The 23,555-nt window shown below is 38.8% G+C and overlaps 1 long non-coding RNA gene across 1 annotated transcript in view; it reads left to right on the top strand.

Moving 5' to 3' along the window:
- The first annotated feature begins 19,546 nt into the window (after positions 1-19,546).
- Positions 19,547-23,555, top strand: part of LOC126272056 (uncharacterized) — a 28,120-nt gene continuing 24,111 nt past the window's right edge. The window contains exon 1 of the long non-coding RNA XR_007549165.1: positions 19,547-20,182. This is a non-coding gene — a long non-coding RNA (uncharacterized LOC126272056). The remainder of the gene's footprint in view (positions 20,183-23,555) is intronic.

The following is a 23,555-nucleotide window of genomic DNA, read 5'->3' as shown; positions in this document are numbered from 1 at the left end:
TGTGGATGCTACATCAGAACTTTGTCCCCGTCAGACCTACCAACCACCAACAATATCTCCACATTGACAGCTGTTATCCGTTCCATATCGGGAAATCCCAGCTCTCGTGACTCAGTATCACCTAAGACATGAGCAAAGTAATCATATTCTCGACAAGAACTTTGACTACATGTCGTCATGCCCTGAAATGAGGAATATCATCCACACCATCCTCTCAACTCCTGACTCAGTGGTATGACACTGTCCACTGAATCTATGCAATATCCTTGTCCATGCCTATTCCATAATTGCTCCCACCCCTTTGACTCAAGTCACATATCTATGCAATAGATATTGATGCGGTATATGCACTATCTGTATCATACATCATCCCACTACCGTCCAGCATAGTCCTGCCACAGGCATCTTCTACCCCACTAAAGGCAGAGAACTGCGAGAGTAGTCATTTTATCTACCAACTAATCTCTAGCCATGGTGCTGTTTTCAGTGTTGCATGACTACTAACAAGCTGTCTGGTTGCATAAATGGTCACTGAGAAATTACGGCCATAAATCAGCTTGATCACACAATTGCTGAAATTACCACGCAATGTGGTGTACTTCACCATAGTGATTGCTACATAGCCATGTGAGTATGAGTTGTGGATGCTGCAAAAGTATTTATTTCCTACTGCAGCATAAACATTTCGTCTGAAGGCTTTTACATTGTGCTCCTCTGTGTGATAAGCAGCAATCTATCCTTTCTATGTTGTTATTATTTCATCCTGGACATTCCACTGTTTGGAGATAGAGATTTTGATTTATTTTCACTGTTTTATAAAGTCTGTGCAATTTGCAATTTATTTACAACAATGATACATTTAATTCATTGTGTGTAGTTGCAATAGTTCCTTCAAGAAGTACTTTTGAATGAGGCTTCACTTTTATTAAGCCTATTTACAATATCATGAAATTTGTTATATTTTCATAAAATAAATTGCAGAAAGGTAGTTGTATGACATGAGTTGGAGCACCTTTGGCAGTTCTGCCAGGACAGAAAGATCACCCAGACACAGTTCTGGAGCATCAACATTCTTTTTTTGCCATGCAACAATCGTGAATAGAACTGCACTGTTCTGCATCTAATGCAGATCATGTGATACATTCAGTGCTCTGACTAGAATTCTACACAATGTTATTTTTGTTAGCTCTAATGATGTGAGACTAACTACAATTATATAACAAAAATAAATCACATTTAATCAAAAATAAATTGACATTAAGGTACTAAATAATAGAACAAAACATGAAATTTATCAGCTGCTTTTAAGTTTTTACATATGCTGAATTCTGTTGATGCACTTCTGTTTGCAAAAGTAATATAGTGCTATTTGTTGTAACCCCTGCCAGACTCTGGTAGGTGACATGCTAAGCCTAGCTATAAGTGCTACACCACAACAAGTGCCACATTATGCTCCACTGTTAACAGCTCAACCATAAAAATGGCGTTCCCTCAATCTACAAGCAATTTTCTAAAGGAGAATCAAATACTGCTACATCTTTCACAGACACCATGATAAAAAACACAGAATTTGAGGTCTGAATAAAAGTATGTGACACACTGAAGCAAAATGTGAGATGTACAAAGATTTAAATTTATTTTTGTTTGGAAACTGATGATTGACATCTTGTAAAAATTGTTTAAAAGCAATGGTTGTACACAGCTGTATTAAACAATTTATTTCATGGCCAGTTTCGGTCATTTACAGACTGTGTTCAGGTGTGTACATGTAACAAAAGACCAAAATAAACACAATAAGCCATTAAAAGAAACAATAGTAAATCTAGTACTCAACATGTATAGTCTACTGAGAACCTAAATTGTGAAATCATAGTCATATGTACCATCACTCATCACCTCTCTCAACCATCGTGACACAAGTCAATCTCTCCAGTTAACTATAAATCAGAAGATATTTGGTGTCCAGTAATATTGTGGCAAAATACTTTGCAAAACTGATCCTTAATACTGAATACTGAGTACAATCATAGTAGTTAGACAAGTAAGGAGAGATATAACATAAAACCAAAGAACCCACTATAATTTTAAACATAAGAACTCCTCAACCTATTGTATCTTATATTGTTGAATCAATGACAAAATAAAGAGGAGAAGGGTAAAACATGGAGATATAAATTATTTTGCATATGAGCTATGGTCATAGTCCATTACACCAATGTATAACATAAAATACTCAAGGAGAATGAACAAACCACCTCTACAAACAATGACCTTTTGTAAACAACTTACAAAGCATCATAGTATCTTACATCATCACACATATTCATAAAAAGACTAAACAGGAAAAAGAAGACATCATTATATCAATGTAATGGTTAAACATCCCACAGCCACCATGATCTTAACAACATTTTTTATACAACTCATGGTCAAAGTAGACAAGAACATTGCATAAAATAAAATGTTCAGGAAAGCTGAACATACCATCTTAAAAATGACCCTAAGAGTCTTAAGCAAACTACTTATAAAGCATTATGTTAACTTACTTACTTCATCTATATAAAATACAAACAATCCTAGCTCAATCATGATCATATATACCATAAAATAAAAAATTCTGTATCTGAGGTGAAGGAAAGGTAATAGCCAAGCACTAAAAGTGAAATATCAATGTATGAACATAGTTAAAAGTTCTAATATACGAGAGGTATATGGTGACATTACCACATTATAATGATATTCAGTATCAGAACCACAATAGCTCAGGCTCCTGGATTAGATTAGATTAGATTTACTTTTATTCCAATTGATCTATAGTGAGGAGCTTCTCCCTGAGGAAGTATGCCAGAAAAACAATAATACATTACAAATATTTACAAGTGGAAAAAATAAGCTAATGTACCTTCCACAGGTCCCAATTGGAATGGCTATCACTTTTTAATGAACACTAGAGCAAAGAATCATTTTACAAACACCATTTACTAAGATCACATTAATGCACTGAATTTAAAATACAAAAAAGGATTTTTTGTTTAGAAGGTAGTAAATGTGAGATAGAACTACACAATACTTATTTACAATGAACAAATTACTGCCCTGAAATGGTGCAAAAGTTAGATTGTACTTACAGACACACACACACACACACACACACACACACACACACTTATTTGCAGTGAACATATTACTGCACTGAAATGGTGCAAAAATTACATTGTACTTAATCAGTTGGTTCTGCTGAGGAGTTCATCAATGGAATAGAAGGAGTTGGCAACCAATAAATCCTTTAGGTTTCTCTTAAACTTAATTTCATTGGTTGTTAAGCTTTTTATTGCTGCTAACAAGTTATTGAACATGTGTGTTCCTGAATACTGCGCACCTTTTCCTACAAGAGTAAGTGACTTTAAATTCTTTTGAATATTATCCTCATTTCTAGCACTGATTCCATGTGACACAAACAACAGCACTATACATTCATCCTTACCAACAAGCAATTCCAAATATAAAAATGATTAACCCTCTACTACAACAACATACAACTTTAAAACACCTGTTATATACAGTCTATTATTATTATACAACATATAAAAAGAACCCTACTGCTAATTTTAAGCATATAATGACAATATCCTGTACAAATGTTTAAGTAACAAAGTCATCTTTGCTATATATGTCCTGAAGCAGTAACTATACCATTATACATTCAGTAATTATGATATCACTGAGCAAGCCCACTCAATAAGTATCCTTTGAACACAGCACACCATTGTAGAATGAGAAGCTATTTGCTCAATTTCTAGGCTTATTTGACCAAACTACCAATTGTTATACAACATTTAAACAATCTTAACACATGCAAGATTCAAATAGTTTGACAGATGACAACAAAGTGAGAAAGCACAAGAAGCTTTTCATTACATTACCAACACTACAAACGCTATGAGGGGGTGCTGAAAATTTATGCCTAAGAATTTTTTTATGTTTAAGCTCTTGAAAGTACTTAAGTAAAACAACAAGTATTAGTTATACACCTTTACTCTTCATGTCTACATATTTGCTCCCTGTACAGTAATAGGACTCCAGATTGTAGTGTGCAGCATGGTAGTGTGTAATGTGACTATATATTAGATGCCTAATAAGTGCCTCAGCTGAATAGGGTTTATTGTGGTGTCAGTGGGGTAGCATCCAAAATGGTAGCAGGATAAAAACCAACTCAAAAAGTTAGTCTGCATTCCTTATTGTCCAAGTAATTTGCATTATGGCAAATGAAGGTGTAAATAGAATGATTACAAGGTCTGTACTTCATATGTGGGTTCTATTTTCAAAATCTGGCCGTACAAATTTCTGAACGAGTGAAGTGCCACAGGGATTAACACACTGGACTAGCATTGAAGAGGAGGATGGTACAAATCCTTGTATGGCCATCCAGATTTAGCTTGTCCGCGATCCCTCTAAATCTCTCCAGACAAAGGCCAGAATGGCTCCCTTGAAAGGGCATGATCGCTGTCCTTTCCTATCCTTAAAATATTCCGAATGTTCTATCTCCAATGACCTTTATGTCAACAGAACGTTAAATACTAATTTTCCTTCCTTTCTTCTTTTAAATCTCATTCTCCTCTCAAGTTGAACTTTTATATTAGGTTGTACATGATCAATTTCAAGCTGTGATTAACTGTATTTTACACAGATGGTGTAAGTAAGATAACCTTGTTTGCTTAAGGTTGTTACGAGATTGTCAGGATGTAGTTAGTTAGTTGCGTGTTCCATTGATCAGTAGCACGGAATACCATTATGATGTTGAATGTGTCAACTGCACAAAAAATGTGCACAGGAAACAAGTTTTTTTTCTTTTTTGGTTTACATTATAGTGTGTTTCCTAAATATTTCTGTTATCTATCCCACTCCATTAAATGGCACAAAAGGCGTAAATTATATCTCCAGATTTAGTTACTCATATTCAAGAATTCATCTATGGTATAGTAGGAGTTGTCAAGGAGGAATGATTTCAGTTTCTTTTGAAACTATTATTGCTGTCTGTCAGACATTTTATTTCATCTGGTAATTTGTCAAAAAGTATTATAGCAGCATATTTTACCCCTTTCTGTCCAAAGATAGGTTAAGTAATGGATAGTGTAGGTCTTTGTTTTTACTGGTATTGTAATCATGAATGTCACTGTTGATTTCAAACTGGCCCATGTTGTTGAGAAAAAATATCATTATTGAGTAAATGTACTGTGAAGCAGTTGTAAGAGTTCCTAACCCTTTAAACAGATGCCTACAAGATGTACGACTATGAACCCACACATTATTCTAACAACACTCTTTTGAGCAGTGAATACCTTTTGCCTAAGTGTTGAGTTGTCCCAGAATATTATTCCGTATGAAATCAGAGAGTGGAAGTATGCGAAGTATGTTAGCTTACTAATTTCTACATTCTCAAAATTGACAATTATTCTGATTGCAAAAGTTACTGAACCTAATCGCTTTAGGAGATACAAAATAGGAATTTTCCTATTAAGATTCTCATTCACATGTACACCCAAAAACTTAGTATGCTCTACCCTGGCTACTGACTTCTTTTGACGTGTTATGTTTATTGAAGGAATTATACTTTTTGCTGCAGAAAATTGGATGTACTGTGTTTTTTCAAAGTTCAGAGTAAGCCCATTTGCATACAACCAATTGATAACTTTTCCAAAGACCTTATTTGTATCTTTTTCTATCACAGTTTCTTTTACTGGATTAATAATTATCCTTGTATCATCAGTAAACAGTGTCAGTTCAGCATATTTTTCACATAAGAAGGGAGGTCATTCACTTATATGAAGAACAGGAGGGGAGCCATGATCGAACCTTGTGGAACATCTAATGTAATTTCACCCCAGTTAGATGAAGTGGCAAACTCCTTTAAATCACTTGAAGCATATAAAGAGACTTTTTGCTTCCTAGTCTGTAGATATGACTTAAACCACTCATATGCTGTTCCATTTATACCACAGAACTGTAATTTCTCCAACATAATGTAATGGTTCCACAATCAGATGCTTTGGATAAGTCACAGAATATTCCTACTGGTGACATTTTACTATTTAAAGACTCTATTATGTGGACAGTGAAATTGTATATTGCAGTCTCAGTGGAACAGCATTTCTGAAATCCAAACTGTGATTTACTAAGTGTACCATTACTGCTGAGATAGCTAACCACTCATGAGTACATTACTTTCTCAAAGATTTTTGAAAATGCTGTAAGTAAGGATACTGGCTGCTAATTATTGACACCTGTGGTTTCCCACTTTTTACAGAGAGGCCTGACAATGGCATATTTTAACCTGTCTGGAAAAATACCCTGAATCAGTGATGCTTTACATATGTGACTCAAAACATCAGCGGTAATTACTCCACATTGTTTTAATAACTTTTTAGAGTTGTCATCTACTCCAAAGAACATTTATTTTTCAAAGATTTAATAATTTTCCTTATTTCACAAGATGTTGTTAGATGAAACTTAATCTAACTAAAATTTTTCAAAACTGGCTCTTCCATGTACTGCCTGGCTTTTTCTTTTGAACTATTCTCACCAATGTTTTCTCCTACACTTAAGAAGTGATTGTTAAATGCATTGGCTACCTGTGTGCTGTTGGTTAAGATGGTCTCATTCTCTTTAACTGTAATACTACCTACCCCAGTGGTTACTTTTCCTGTCTCCCTTCTACCATCATTCCATATTGATTTGATTTTATTGCTGGAGTTGTTAATTTCTTCTCTAACATACATATTTCTTGATTTCCTTACAACTTTTCTCAGTATGTTACAATAATTTTTATAGTGTAAAACTACTTCTGGATCTTTACTAGTTTTTGCTGTCTCATACCATTTTCCTTTTCTTTCTGAAGACACTTTAATACTTGTAGTAATCACAGTTCTCTTTGAAAAGTTTGTGGTGTTACATTTAGTAATTTAATTTGGAAAACAATGTTCAAAAAGGGATATAAATTTATCAAGAAATATGCTGCAATTTTCTTTACCATTTGGCACATTATATACATCTTTCCAGTTTACATTTCCTAAACTTCCTTTGAATGATCTATAGATACCGGGTTGATTACCCTCACACTTTTACTTAATGGTTTCTGAAGTTTTGTAAGTTAATCAGTTGTGCATCATGGTCAGATAATCCATTTACCACAAGGAAAACGTGTTTATTCTACATCCTCTTGCTGTGCAAATACATAATCTATTCGAGTGCTACTCTCCTGAGCTATACGTGTAGGGAAATTGATAATTGATTCTAAGTTATATGCTGTTAACAACACTTGTAGTTCACATTTCCTATCTGAATTGCTTAGAAAGTTAACACTGAAGTCGGCACAGATTAATGACTTCTTCTTTTTCTGTTACAGACAGCATAGTAGGGAGTCAAACATATTTATGAATAGCTCCCAATCTCCTAGCTGAGACCTGTACACGGTTGCTAATATCAACACACCATTATCTAGCTGAAGTTCACCTGCATAAACCTCAAAGTGCTGATCAACACAAAATTTGCTTACTTCAACAGTTCTGTATTTATACCCCTCCTTTATGAAAATGGCCATTCCTCCTTTATCCATACTAGATCTACAAGTGTAAGATGGTGAATTATACCCATTTATACGGACATTTTCCATCCCCACAGTTACATGGTGCTCATACAGACAAAGCATATCAATCTCATTCTTATTTTTAAGATAATCTAAGCACTTTACCAGCTCATCTTCTTTATTTTTGTTCCCCTGATATTTTGGTAAAGTAGGTTGATACCGCCCTTGGCTTTATCCTTATTTGCGGTGCATGAAGTTTCTTTTCTTCTATTTTCCTTGGTAGTTTTCTGGATGGAAATTGGCTTTAACCTAAAAAACCTGTCTGCCTGGTCCCAATAACCACAGGGATCACCCCTTGTGTGACTGTGGGCCCCCCCTTACAGTATCTGCTAATAGAGAAGCTAACTTATCTTTCCCCTTCCTATTAAGGTGCAGGACATGTGTAGTGTAACCCCACCTACCAATAGCATCAACTGGAACAATACTCATGTGAAACTTTGCCGGTGTCTGGAGCATCCCGTTCAGCCCAGTGTTAACACACCTTACGGCAGTGTTTAACAGGGCTGATCATGACTCTGAAAGACCTCCACAAATCCCACATTTGTGTGCCCAGTTTCTGCTCCTATTTTATCCAGGTCGCTCCTAATACTGTATCTTGGATTCATAGCCTGGCTGCTTCCTGCTCCCCCAACTATAATTACCTGATCTTCCTTCTCAAAGTCCTTGCGTAGCTGACCTAATTGTTCTGTCACCTGGCTAAGGCTACCACTTGGTTTCACAAACTTTGACCTGGTACTCTGTCCCTCATTTCTCCTGAAGCTGTTGGCCCACACCCCTCCAATGACTGCTGCCTATGAGCAGTATTCTTCTTCTCTTATTCTGGTTTGATACCGACCTGTCTTTTTTCTTTAAGCTAGCATTCTGCTTCAACCTACATTCAACTACATCCGAATGAGGCCCTTCCTCCACTACTTCAGATAGCAAGCCAAACTGATTTGCTAGTTGAAATTCAGAAGTTTTATCAGTTGTTTCCCTTTTTCGCCCTTTGCTTGCTACCTTTTCTCAGCGCCCAGATTCCTTTTCCTCCCTTAGCTTACATAATTCCTGATTCGCGATTTGTAATTCAGCCTTAAGGGCACAAATCTTTGCCTTCTGTTCCGCGATTTTTCTGTCCTTGCTACATAACCTACACTGCCATGGAAGAGCCTCCTTATCTACCCTCGTTTCCTCTCCGCTGCACTCGCCCCAATGAAACCATAACGTACAGTCTGTACAGAACACCACCTCTTTCAAATTTCTGCGGTAACCACCACACTTGTAACACATGGTTTGATAGTAAAACGTAACACAAAATCAGAAAATGATCAACAAAACAATAGTTTCGTAAACTGTACTAATACGTAACTAAACACTAATGCCACCAAACTTATAAACTTACTTCAGAAACTTTCAATTAACCACACAAATTCTGGATGAGAGACACGAATTAATTTAACTTTGAAGCGCTAAGACTAGCCAAAAACAAGTGTCTACGCTCGCACGAAATTTACGCCTAAGTATGTAAACAGATTCGCGATTGCCTGCCTTTACGAAATACTTCCTTTTCGATATAATTACGTTTATAAAAGCGAAACCTTCAATAGATAGATTAGATAAGAAGTAAATGCACTAGTCTAAAATGTAATATTAACTAATTAGTTCTTATTCCTATATTAATCGCTTAACTTAGTGAGAGCTTCGTACACGCACGTCTGCCTGGCTGCAGGGCTGCCAACCTGTGATCATCTGTATAGTGCTTAGTTTCCCTGAACATTTCATTGTTTACTGTTTTTTGTCTGCAGTGAGCGTGGGTCGTACGTAAAATATTTTTAAGAGTGTGATGACATGTGATATTCAACCATAATTCCTTCATGCTTCCATTTACATCGTTTATGTAAATGTATGACGATGTAAGATACCATGATAGGTTGAAAGTTAGTTATATTCGGTTTTTACTTGGCTGGACAGATGGTTGCTTCATTCTTCTTGAACATTTTGTGTTATACGATGTAATCTACTGCTATGAAAGGTCATATGCAAAATAGTTCACATCTTCATGTTTTCACTTCTACTCTTCATCTTGTCATTGAGTCAGCGATTTTAATATTCTGATTTAAAATTACCAAGAGCTCTTCGGGTCTGTGTTGTATTTTTTTCCTACTACTCTGTCGATGTATTGAGTATGCTAAGAATCGCTTGTTGCATCAGTATTGTAAGGTGCTTCGCCACGCAGTTACTGGACATTATATTACTCCTGATTTATAGTTAACTAGAGAGACTGGCTTGTGTCATGATGGTTGAAAGTGAATGAGAGTTGTTACACATTTGATTGTGATTTCATAATGTAAGTTCTCAATAGGTTATACATGCTGAGTACTTCATTTACAGTTGTTTTTGTAAGAATCATTGTTCTCTGTTTTGGTTTTCCTTTACATGTAGATACCCTAAGATGCTCTGATAATGAATGCATCTGATAGTGCAATAAACTGATTAATACAGCCTGGCAATCATGCCATTGATTTACTAAAAACTATACGAAAGTATGTAAGTTATAATGACAATTTGTCATCTTTAAGCTCAAGATTTTTACTGCAGTGTTTCCCTAATCTCAGCATTCTGAGCAAATTGCATAACATTTTCCTTTTTACTGGAACATTTATTCATTTGTATAGCTCTGTAATTGGGGGGAACTACCTTTGCTATCAAGGTGTATACTTTGCAGTGTATTTACCACTGCAGTTCATCTATAATGTATTTTAACATATCACAGATCTGAAACACGTAATTACCGACTGTGTGTCTTGTGTCACCGTCTTCATTCAAGCTGCTGTCCTCAACAAGTGTCCAAACTATTCCTGACTTTTGTAAAATAAAGAACATCTAGTCCTTTACGGAACTGTCTGTTAATTTAGCGAAGGCGTAATGCCTGGTGGACATTAATACGTTACTGGAATATTAACTTACATTTTTTTTGTGGTTTGAGGGAGCACAACTACAGCGGTCATTAGCGCCCAATCTTAGATGAGAAAATGTTTCACTATAAGCGAGGAGTTGTCTTACACAACGATTAGGCATTTCACATGCTCGTTACCAAAACAGAAACTCCGCCGTAAGTGTCTACGAACTCGGTACGGACTTTCAGCAGTGTCACTTCAGCATGCATAATCGGAAGATTTTCTGCGTCTTCGGCAAGATGCCCTATAGCGTAACGATATACATTTATGCATGAACCCTCTCTTCAGCTCTAGAGTACCTGCGGAATTGCTGCTTGGAAGAATCGTTCAGTTCGTCTACGCGCGTGAGAAAATTGCTCTCACTGCATTATCCGAAGAAGTTACAACGTTCCGTCAAATGCGGATATCACTTAACGCCTGTCAACTCGTTTGGTCATAACAACTGTCCTTCTCCTTATTTGTAAGTGTAGCACATTTTCTCCTACCAGACTATACTGCCTGATAAAACAAGTGAAGCACCCAGAAGACATGGTCGGACGTCATTTTGCGCAGGGTTGCAGCCAGCCAAGGAAGTCGAACAAGTAACTGAAATGGGCAACGGAAGTGTAGGCGATTCACGTTAACTGATGTTGGTGGTCGGTCATGGAACGCAGAGCCGGAGGCTCTGCCTCCCAAGAAAGACCTACGTACTGCTCTAGGTCTGGACCACAAGAGAGAGAGAGGCAACCGCTCGGCACTGCACAAAACTCCAGTGACCAGATACGTAGCAGTTCTAGCAGAGGGCTCAAGGCGTCTCGTCAGCAGCTTTAATTGGACAGAACTGCTTCGGTTCTGAAAGACAGCCAACTTGTGTCAGGTATGAATAGCGTAAGTTACTCTGCGAGAAAACTTGTAAAGATTTCACTGGGCCTTTTAGATTTGTCACCGGAGCGCAGTAGTGTCGTTCGTGTTTAGTTTTGTAACCAGGCCTGGTAGGGTACAAAAGGGATGAACAGCGTCAGGTGTTGAGTAATAACTGTGAAAGACTGCGACATGCCACGTAGTCGTCTTAGACTGCGTTGCCAGCACCTGACCCGAGTTTGAAAGGGGTCTCATTGGGCTCCTCCATTTGGCTGGATGGTCGATTCTTGCAACATATAGATTCGCGGAATATTCGGATGTGACAGTGGCCCAGTGTTGAACTGCATAGGAATGTGAGGGCAGGCATACTCGTCTTACACGTTGCAGTCGATTACGTCTGATCACCATAAGAGTGTATCAATATGCTGAGTACCAAGCAAATCGTAACCCCTTCACATCTGCGCCTGACATCAGAAAACAAGTAATAGCCTCTCTACAAAAATCTATGTCATCCCGCACCATTGCTCAGACAGTAACATCGAGTGGACTAGGGAATTACTATTGTATGCGTAGGCTGGTGTTAACACTAGATCATAGATGGCTGCGTTTGAAGTAGTGCCGTTGTAGGGAGAGCTGATGAAGGGCGTATTATTGCGTTGTGATAAATCGCGGTTTTGCACCACTCCAGAAGACTGTCGACGCGGGTCTGGCGGCGATCTAGGGAGGCACAGCGGTGTTATTGCTGACGTCATGGTGTGGAGAACCATCGGGTAGGACTTCAGGTTACAGGTGGAAGAGATTGTAATGACTGAGGGAACTCTGACAGCACAACCTCTCATGAGACGGTAACGTGTTGTCATTTTTCAACAGGATAACGCTCGCCCACACATACCGCGTGTCTCTACTACCTATTATGTGATGCTGCGGTACCTACGTAGTTCTGTCCCCCACATATGTGGAACTTGCTCGGACATCGAATCCGTCCCAATGCTGGTATCAAGGATATCAAGGTGCTGTTGCAATAGTAGTCGGCCAGTTTGCTGAAAAGAATGCAACAGCTTTATGACGCGATTCCCTATCGAATCAGTGAATGCATCCACACCCTGTGACGGAACGTCACATAAATTGACATGTCGAGAAAAAATAAAAGGTTTTTTTGTGTGTTAAAAAATATGAAAGACTACGTCCGCGTGCGCGACGAATATCATATATTAAATAGTGTAGTTTATTATCTATAAAGCTTGCAAACAGCTATACGTTTAACAAATAGCCTTTTTGTATACTGTATCTGTGTAATGTGATGAAGAAGAACAGTGATAATGTTTTTTTGGGTTAGATTTTTTTCCTAGCTTGTTTTGTCCAGAGGAAGGCTGCCATTGTAACACAGTCTGATATTTAATGCAAGTCTGTCTGTAAGTTATAGAATTTATGTCCAATTGTTATTATAATGTGTTGGTTATTGAAGTAGAGAGCGCCTGCCATAATAGCCACCATTAATTGTAATTATTAAGTCTATTTCAGAACTTCGTGTTGCGGAAAGCTCTCTTTCCCTAGCAGCATTTGGTCGGCCATTACACTGACGATATTTTTTAGTTAGAAATTCAGTCTGTAATATTAAAGGTAAATACTGGAGACTTCTCTATTTTGATCTTATAACAGTTTCAAAGCTCGTAAAGTAAAGATAAATTCCATTCATTAATATTTTCGTACTGAATGAGTTCAGTATGAGTTCAGTGTGTTTAAGATTGGCCGCTTAGCGGCAAATGAGATTCTCCTCAGTTTATGCCTTGCAGATAACGAATAGTAACTATAGAAAAATTTACCATTTAATAAGCATTAAAAATATCTCAGTTTCTTTGTGAAAGTTGGTACATAAATACCACTAGCCCCTGAGAACCAAATTAATCATTACAGTTAGTGTCAAAGCAGGCATGTTTTCTCTCTATAATAGTAGCGCTCACGCGAACTATCTATTAGAGGGCGGTGAGTCGCGCGCTGTGTATAAAATATTATTTCGTGCCTACTTCAGAATAGCTTATGTTCGTACGTATGTTTTCGTGGTACTGGGTTACTTAAGAGTTTCATGCTAGCCCACAACATTTAACAGTGTAAATAATATTGCGTTATTCAGTATTTTTTATTAATCACTGTGAATATCGAATTTAACAAAACTACCAATCCCGAGTACCGCCATAAGTGACGCCCACGAACACGGGGCTCGAATTTTTATGTACCAAAGTTATGCACATAAATATTCGGTACACAAAGAATAACTGAGATATAGTTGTGTTTATGAGAAAAAATTTCAAAGATATTAGTGAAATATATTTCTGTGTATGTTACACTGTGTCTGGTGCAAGAAATAATCCTGTCTATGTGACATTGTTCCATGCACCCCAACATAAACACATGCACCTGAACGAGAACTGAACGAGACCGATCCAGTGCAGATTTTGGACCTGCAGCTGAACTCAATATATAGAATTGTCTCAACCGAGATATACGCAGCAGCACGTAATACCAGTCACTAAAGGTAAGGGTGTAAGTGCATGTGCTCCTGGGAGGAATCAGGGGCCATGCACTGTGCTGACTATGTTGGCACAAATTTGTCACAGTCTTGTATTTAAAGTAAAATTACATTTTTTTTTTTTGACACAGTGAATTTTAGTCAGATTCATTTGCTACGCCTTGATATTTGTGAGTGATTCAGTTTTAGAATTTACTAAACAGTGAATAGTGTTTGAGACATAGGTCACACAGTTATCTGTGTGTAGTTCAAATAAATTCAAGTGCAATAAATGACAGGTTCACTTGTGGTTGTACTTTCTTTAGGTTATTTCAATATTTTGTGTGTGTTTTGTATATTTTGTGTATTTCTTGTGTGTGTGACATTTTGAGGGAACCAGATTTCTTTGCATGTTTGTGTCCAGATAGTGATAGTAGATTTCTTCAGTCATAGTTAAGACACGCAAAGAAAAGCTAGCAGAGGGCGAGAATATGTCTGGGTATGATACAAATGACAATGTAGAGGAATTTTCTGTGACTAATCAATCAATCCGAAATGTCGTGGTCTCAAATTCCTAGACAGGAAGCTGAGCAGCATGTGACCGATAATGTGTCTGGCAATGCTGACAAACAGGCTCAGATGAGCAAAGAAGTTCACTCAGCTGCTAAGATAGGCAAAAGTGATGCAACAACATTAACAGCTGATGTTGTGCAAGCACCAGCACCAACAGCTGATTTCTTGACTGCACTTATTGCAGAATTAGATCTCAGAGAGAAGCAACGCGAAGAGAAAGAAATGCAAGAGCGCTTGATTAAGATATTTTAGCTGTAGATCGAGAGGAGCATGAGGAGAAAGAGAAAGCAGAACGCCCTGCTTGCGAAGGAAAAGAAAGACAGGAATGCCTAGCTCACGAACGCAGGGAACTGGAGCGTGATGCTCAGTTTCTGGCAAAATTGAACGAAATTTTAGACCAACTTGACAAGGTAATAGTGTTACATTTGTCACAGGAGATCGATGTTGTAGAATAATATGTCGCGGTGTTAGTTGAAGAAAACAAAGACGTTTCACAACAGGTTTCACACCTAGATCAGCGTGTGGATCAGTTGGACAAAAAGAACATCAATAGAACTGTTGATGAAATTTCGAATACTTCCGAGAGAAATGTTAATGATTGAGTCATCCAAACAGTGGCTCGACTTCAGCTGGAAGCGCACTCATCTACTGACGTGACAACTGTCAAACACGTGGCAGGAAAACCAGACTGCGAGAGAAGGCCGCCGCTCTCTCCAGTGAATTATCCAGGCATTGTCGCTGCAACAAAGGCCGGAGGGCTACCAACAGTAGCACAGGTAAAGCACGAAGAATCTTTAATGAAGCACCGACAATTTCAAACGTTTAGTGATGAAAGGAAAAATGTACATCCCGTGAATTTTTTCAAAGGTGTTACCTATGTCATGAACACCGGAAGATTCAGTTCGTGATTTCATTTATTACGGGGGACGCGGCACTGTGGGCGATGGATATTGCGGAACAGTGTACGACGTTCTCGGAATTTGAGAACAAATTCCTAGCCAGGTACTGGTCTAGGTCTGTACAGGAAAGACTGCGTAAACAGTTGTGCAACCCTATACCCCTTAACTACCGCTTTTGCAATCTGGGGAAATTTTTTGAACGGTATTTGAATAAGACGAGGTACTGGGATGAACGTATGCCCCTGAGAAATGTTTCACGGATCTTAAAAGGGAAATTACCAATAGCGATTGGGGAAAAATTAGTGCACGTCCCGGATAAAGACTTAGAATTGTTCATGGCAAAGGTAGATCCCTTGGACCTGATACATGAGGACGCCCGGTAGAATGAGCAAGGGAACTCAGGTAACGGTCAAGGGAATAATAAAACAAGAACTCAGGGGAACGATAGCCCCAGTAAAAATGGTTTCTGCAAGAACAATGAATATTCGCGTGGACAGAACTTCCATATGAAGACGAACTTAATGAATAATGGGCCGCCTGCGAATAACGACTGGAGTAGCAGTGGTTATAATGCAAACCGGTATGCCAACATGAACCAGTCTCCATCAAAAAAGAGGGGGAGGGGACAATTATAACCTAAAAAGGAGGCGAGAAGGGGGACGAAACTCTAACTTCATAAATAAAAATATGCGAACAAACAGTGAGCAGTGCCAACGGACAGGGCCAGCGAACTGGCAAGCACAAGCCATGCCGATAGGTCATGAGCCTTTCAACCACATTGCCGGCCGGAGTGGCCGAGCGGTTCTAGGCGCTACAGTCTGGAACCACGCCTCCGTGACGGTCGCAGGTTCGAATTCTGCCTCGGGCATGGATGTGTGTGATGTCCTTAGGTTAGTTAGGTTTAAGCAGTTCTGAGTTCTAGGGGACTGATGACTTCAGAATTTAAGTCCCATAGTGCTCAGAGCCATTTGAACCATTTTTTGTCAACCACATTAACGTTATTCCGATGACACCACCCTCACCTCAGCCACAGAATAGTCAGCCACATGTTTATGTCTCTCAGGGTACATCGCAAACTTTGACTGACAGGGTGAAAAGCACAGACGCCATCGACCAAGTATCGGCAGAGTGCGACAGGCCGTAAAACTCTGGCCTACCTCTGTAGGCTCTTCCCACGCGGTCGGCAAGGTTAAAGAGGGGGACAGGCAGTATGTGAGTGTGCATTGACTCCCTCATAATGACAGATGCGATATGAAAGAAGAGTTAACGGTTGATCCACGATCGGCGGAACAACATGATGTAGGCCATGTGCAGGCTGCATTTGTCGCAAAAATTAATGGAATAGAAGTGACCGTAATCCTTGATACAGGGGTGAGCGCCTCTGTCATAGATGAGCAATTATTCAAATGTCTTGATCGTGTAAAGAAGTTACACATCTTGCCAGTGGAAAATTGTAAGGTCGTAGGTGCAAATGATAAGGAATCAAGTGCAGGATGATATCGCCACGAAAAAAGAAGCTGTATTATGCTCATTCCTTGTGGTAAGGAATCTTGCAGTGCCTTGCATCCTGGGACTTGATGCGCTTCGGACAATGAAGGCGAGAATTGACTTCTCCCGAGCCACATGCACTTTATACTGTCGTAAACGGCCAATTGACCTGGCACTGATTAGGACTCTGTACAGACATATAAATTACTGTCGGAATGTCCGAGTAACTGTTAACGATCCACATACATTGTGTACGAATGACTGTACCATTAATCAAAGCAATAATGAACAGGAACCCGATTGGGAGTTGAAAACTGTCACTATTAAACAAGGAATCGAAGAAAAAGTAGCCGAATCCTCTTCCTTAGCTAGCCACAACAAGCTGACTCAAGACAATTATTAAATCGATTTGTGACAGAATTTTCTGAAAAACCAGGAATTACTAAGGGATTTGAATTCGACATGCAGATGGAGACCCATAAAACATTCTGTGGTGCTACCTACTCTATACCGTGGACTAAAAGGCCAACAACCACAGGCAAAGAGATAAAAAGGATGCTGCGTTGGAAGATAACCGAACCTTCAATATCACGGTATAGTAGTCCGCTGTTAGCAGTTATGAAAACAGACGGCAGTGCTCGATTAGTGTTGCAACCTATCCCAAGAGTCGTAACTAGGGAACAAAAGTTACAACAAGCCCTGCTTGCACTTGCAGCAGCATGCACCAATTAAAAAGGCAAAAGTTTGAACAGATTCTACACTTACAACAGAGGAGACTTGGTGGTGTTAAAGAACCATTCCAATTCTTCGAGTATTAAAAAGATTAACAAAAAGTAGCAACTATTATACTCAGGGCCACACAGAATCATTGATTTACCTAATGACGGGTGTTATCTTCTGCCACAACGAGAGACAGGAAAAGTAAGAGGATTATATCCTCATAAGGGTCTAAACCCATTCATAACCATGGATGAGCAAGTAGATGCTTGAACGAACAGAAAACTCATCTGGGTAATGTACAGAGGTTAGGTACAAGGTGTAAATACAGAGCTAATTAAGGTTCATTTCAGGTATGTGTATATGGTAGTTTTTAAGTATATGTGTGAGCACGTTTCTTGTGAAGGAGAGTCATGCATTTAAATGTGTGCATGTAAACAAAGTACTAGTAAATGAATCCGTTTAGTGGCGCCTTGCACAAAATGAAAACAAAGGCATTGTGCATGCTTCCTGGAAACACATACTAGCCGCGGATCATTAACAGAATATGTGAAATCTAATGATTTATCCTTTAAAGAGTATAATAATCGAAGGTATGGCAAATGATTAATGTCTGCATAGATTCCGTCTTGGAAGTGCTTGCACTCACACGTGGACTAGCAAGGCAATTGGAAGTGCAACAATAACAAAAGAAGTGAATCAGTGTTGAATGGTTATAAATACCATAGGTAAAAATCTACTGAACTCATGGGTCCAGGAAGACCAGTTGGTCGAAACTTTAAATAAGGGGTGCTGGCTAGATCTATCACTTGATACATAGTGAACAGTCGTATCTAGAAATAACTATGATTTACCTAATGTATGAAATATTACTATGTAATTGGAAAGCCATATTTCTTATATAGCCTAAGTAATATGAGCTAATATGTTCCAACTTATAAATGAAACTATCCGGACACTTATATAATGCAATATGGATAAGATGAATCACTAATTGGAATGTGATTTGAAAAGTGAACATTAGACTGTGTGCTAACGCAGTGAGTGTTGACTGTATTTCGCAGTGTGTAACTGGTGTTCAAGTACAGTGAGTTAATGTAAATAAAATTAGCAGGATACATTGTTGTGCCTTCTGCAAGGTATATAATTTAATATGCAAATAGTACTGACATTGATAATGTGAAGCCGGCCGCGGTGGTCTCGCGGTTCTAGGCGCGCAGTCCGGAACCGGGCGACTGCTACGGTCGCAGGTTCGAATCCTGCCTCGGGCATGGATGTGTGTGATGTCCTTAGGTTAGTTAGGTCTAAGTAGTTCTAAGCTCTAGGGGACTGATGACCACAGATGTTAAGTCCCATAGTGCTCAGAGCCATTTAAGCCATTTTTTTTGTTGATAATGTGAATAAATGTTTATGTTGGCCAGATAAACTTCCTGTGAACGAAATATCTCAAGTGGACGGTGAAAGGATGCTATGGGAAGCGGACGGCGAACTGCAGATTCAGCGACCGACAAACTAACGCTAGAGGCGTGGTAGTGCCAAAATAGAGAAGTGAAAAGGTGTCACAACAATGTATTCACATGGACGCTACTCACAGTCACAGTGTGTAGTGCAGAGTAGTGAACAATTAACAAACAGCAAGTTGAAATAGTGGAATGTGTGAGTTCGAGCCACAAACTTATTTCAGGAACTGGATCTCTTAGTTTAGTACATTACATCAGTGCAGACAAAACCAGTATACACGAATGACTGAGAAGTGCTCGAAAAATTAATAACATTCCTTTCAGCACCTTTGATTTGTGTATTTGTCCTGCTTTGCTGATGAGCTGATGTTGTCTGCGAGGTCATCGGCCGGCTGACATTCCCGACTGCCCAGCTAATGCGTGGCGCCTGGCGACTGATCGTCAGCTGTCTGGGCGGACGTGACGGCGCCGGTCAACCAACTGTCGCTACTTGCGGCAGGCTGCCGCGCACGGTTCTGTCGTCCCGCAGCAAAGATTCGCCGAGATCTCAACCACTACACCATCATCGACGACTCGCACTTCGCTGACACTTCGAAATGTGTTTATTGTATACGACGGAAGAATAATTACTAAGTACAACGTAAACTTGTAACGAAACATAGTGTGCAAAGGACATGGAAATTGAAAAAACTGACTTCATACGTAAAACCAAACGTACATCACAAATAATTTTGCGAACTAGGCGAATTGTGTACCAAGACAGTTATGTATGTTGCTTGCATCGGCAAATATTTCTTCATGAAGATGAACTTTAATATTTCAAATCAAACGTACTGTGTACGTAATACCAATTACCAGCTCTTTCTTGTTTGCGAGGTATATGTGCAAGTCACGCAAAATGTGTGACAAGACAGTTACAACTACTGCAGGCGCAAAGGCGAACCTTGTTATTCTAAGAAAAACGTAGAGGAAAGGTGCCTATTGAGCGATAGTTCACTAATATGAGACACCCCAACTGTGCTCATGTTAGGGAGTCGCACTCTGGTGGAGAGTTCGTTAAACCTGTGTGTTGCCTGCCAGACGACGACACAGCGAGGAGGACGCCGTAGTTGAGCCGGACAAAGGTACGTAGAGGTTGATACAAAATTTCTTGTGTTTGGAGTTTTTGCGACATCGGTGTTGAGACAATATTTCAGCTTAAAGGTGAGTGGATATTACTGCACTCTTTTATTGTTGTTATTTGTAACGGTATTACCTGTAATTATTGACAATTAGGTTTATTTTCCAACGAACGTTGTTAGCAAGTGCCTGATTCTTTGTGTAAGATGGCGAAATTCCTAATATGCGATAGTATGGGGATCCAAATACGCGACAGTGTCGCATATTACGATACCTATCGCATGATGGGGGAACTCGTTCTCTCACGATTTTTTATATGTAATTTCCGCAATACTATCATGAGATAACAGTATTTCATCATTTATTGTAGTAAAATTTTGGCAACTGCGTTTATTTTAATTCGATTAAATTATCATAAACAGGGATTACTTTGACTAGTCTTATGGTCAGAAATTGGAATGTTTTCTGCAACTTGATGGACGGTGCACCTGCAGGATCAATATCAGCTTGTCATCCAAGTGTCTGGATAGAAACTCACAATTTTACTCAGTGGTTTGATCATTTTGTGAGTCATGTAAAGCCATCTTCAAATGACCCTGTCATTTTGATTCTTGATGGGCACTATTCCCACACAAAGAATCTCGATGTGTTAGATAAAGCACATGAAAATAATATTCCTATTGTATGTTTGTCACGTCACTCAACGCATAAAATGCAGCCACTTGACGTCGGAATTATGGGGCCTTTGAAAACCTACTATGCCAAGAGATAGAAACGTGGTTGGCAAGTAACCCAGGTCGTGTTATCACCCCATTATTAATTGCCAAGTTATTTGGGGCAGCTTACAACCGAGCAGCAAAAATGGAAGCATCTGTGAATGCCTTCAGAAAAAGATGTCTCATCCCATGCAACAGAAACATCTTTAGGGGACATGAATTTTCAATTCATCGCCATGCTATCGCTCTCCAAGCAAGAGATGCCAAAAACGAAAATGAAACTATTGATGGTGATGGTCAAGCTGTCAGCCCGGCAGACATCAAACCTCTCCCACATATTGCAAATCCACCTGCAGTTAGTCAAGTAGGTCAAACATCGCGTTCGTGCTCTGCTGCGTTACTAACTTCAGCTCCTTATGTGAAGCAATTGAAAGAATCTAAACAGAAGAAATCAGAGGCTGAAGCTAAGAAAGCAGCGAAAAAGTTATTTGGGGAGAAGAGTGAAAAATCTTCCAATCGTAGACCTAAAGCAAAAGAATCGTCTAGTGAATCGGCATCCGATGTCCATCTTGATGACAGTGGGGATTCAGACAGCAGTGATGACGATGACGCAGAGTGTCTGTTCTGTACTGGGTGCTTTTCCAAAGGCAAACTCGGGGAGAAATGGGCACAGTGCACGAAATGATATCGCTGGGCTCATGAAGATTGCAGTATCACAGAAGACAATTTTGTTTGCCCCGGATGCCGTAAATATAAATCTAAGTAGTGTGAAATGAGTAAAGGATAACAGAAATGAATGAACACGTAAAAATTGTATATTCATACGTCATTATTATGTAATAAAATAATTAAAGCAAAATATTATTACTGTCTCATATTAGGAAACCTTGATCTCATTGCTACGAAATGCCTTGATGTGAAGATTTAATAATTACTCTGCAAGATTGTTTATTATTGCAAATACGATAATTGTATTATAAAATTAAATAATAAAAGATCTTATTACCATCATAATAAATACAATTTCACTTACTTTTAGGTCTTTCAAATGGGTTTACAAAAATGTGTCTCATATTAGGCACCTTTCCTCTACTGTATACATAACTTCAGTTACTATTCATTTCTTGTTGTGATGTACATGTATATGTTTCTTTGTTGATTAATTCAATTGCTATACTGTCAGCATAAAAATAACTAAGAGTATAAAAAGCTAGGATGTCAACAATCCGAAGGCAGGTTTTTGAACCGTTTTTCTTTACGCCTTTAACCCAAATGGGGGAGCGTAAGCAAATTTGTATCGGGTCTGTTGAATTCCGGTTTTTCACATTCTTGCTAAAAAGTAGGGTTAGACCTAGTGAAGGGCAATTTTGGTCCCTTACCACCCCCTTTTAAACCAAAAAACCGAGCACGGTGGCGCAGTGGTTAGCACACTCGACTCGCATTCGGGAGGACGACGGTTCAATCCCGCGTCCGGCCATCCTGATTTACGTTTTCAGTGATTTCCCTAAAACGCTTCAGGCAAATGCCGGGATGGTTCCTTTGAAATGGCAAGGCCGACTTCCTTCCCCATCCTTCCCGAATCTGCTGAGACCGATGACCTTGCAGTATGGTCTCTTTCCCGCAAATCAACCAACCAACCTAGTAAACGTACTAACCTGTAATAAAGAGGAGAAATCGAAACATTTCTATAACACATGAACTGTATATAACACATTGTGAACTGAATCCAGGCGTACCTACCATACTCATGTGAACAATAACTAATGCTGTGATAGGGTAGTGAGACTGTACGTGAAAAAGTAAACATTGCTAAGTACATCCTCACTAGGAGACCCATGTGACGGAACGTCACATAAATGGACATGTCGAGAAAAATTAAAAGGTTTTTTTGTGTGTTAAAAAATATGAAAGACTACGTCCGTGTGCGCGATGATTATCATATATTAAATAGTGTAGTTTATTATCTGTAAAGCTTGCAAACAGCGATGCGTTTAAGAATTAGCCTTTTTGTATATAGTATCTGTGTAGCTGCCATTGTAGCACAGTCTGATATTTAATGTAAGTCTGTTTGTAAGTTACCAGAATATATGTCCAATTGTTATTAGAAAGTGTTGGTTATTGAAGTAGTGAGCACCTCCCATAATAACTACCATTAACTGTAATTAATAACTCTATTTCAGAATTTCGTATTGCGTGGAGCTCTCTTTCCTTAGTAGCATTTGGTCGGCAATTACGCTGACGATATTTTTTAGTTAGAAATTCAGTCTGTAATATTAAAGGTAATTGCGAGAGACTTCTCTATTTGGATCTTTTAATAGTTTCAAAGCTAGTAAAGATAAATTCCATTCATTAATATTTTCGTACTGAATGAGTTCAGTATGTTTAAGATTGGCGCTTAACGGCAGATGAGACTCTCCTCAGTTTTTGCCTTGCATGTAACGAACACTAAATACAGAAAAATTTTCCGTTTAAGAAGCATCAAAAATATTTCAGTTTCTTTGTGAAAGTTGGTACATAAATGGCCAGTAGCTCCTGAGAACCAAATTAATCATTACAGTTTGCATAAAACCATGCACATTTTCTCTCCATAATAGCAGCGCTCACGCGAACTGCCTGTTAGAGGGCGGTGAGTCGCGCGCTGTGTATAAAATATTATTTCGTG

Source organism: Schistocerca gregaria, chromosome 5 (assembly GCF_023897955.1).
Source record: "Schistocerca gregaria isolate iqSchGreg1 chromosome 5, iqSchGreg1.2, whole genome shotgun sequence".
NCBI classification, from domain to species: domain Eukaryota; kingdom Metazoa; phylum Arthropoda; class Insecta; order Orthoptera; family Acrididae; genus Schistocerca; species Schistocerca gregaria.
Note: the sequence above shows the minus strand (reverse complement) of the source record. Positions and strands in the feature narration are given on the sequence as shown.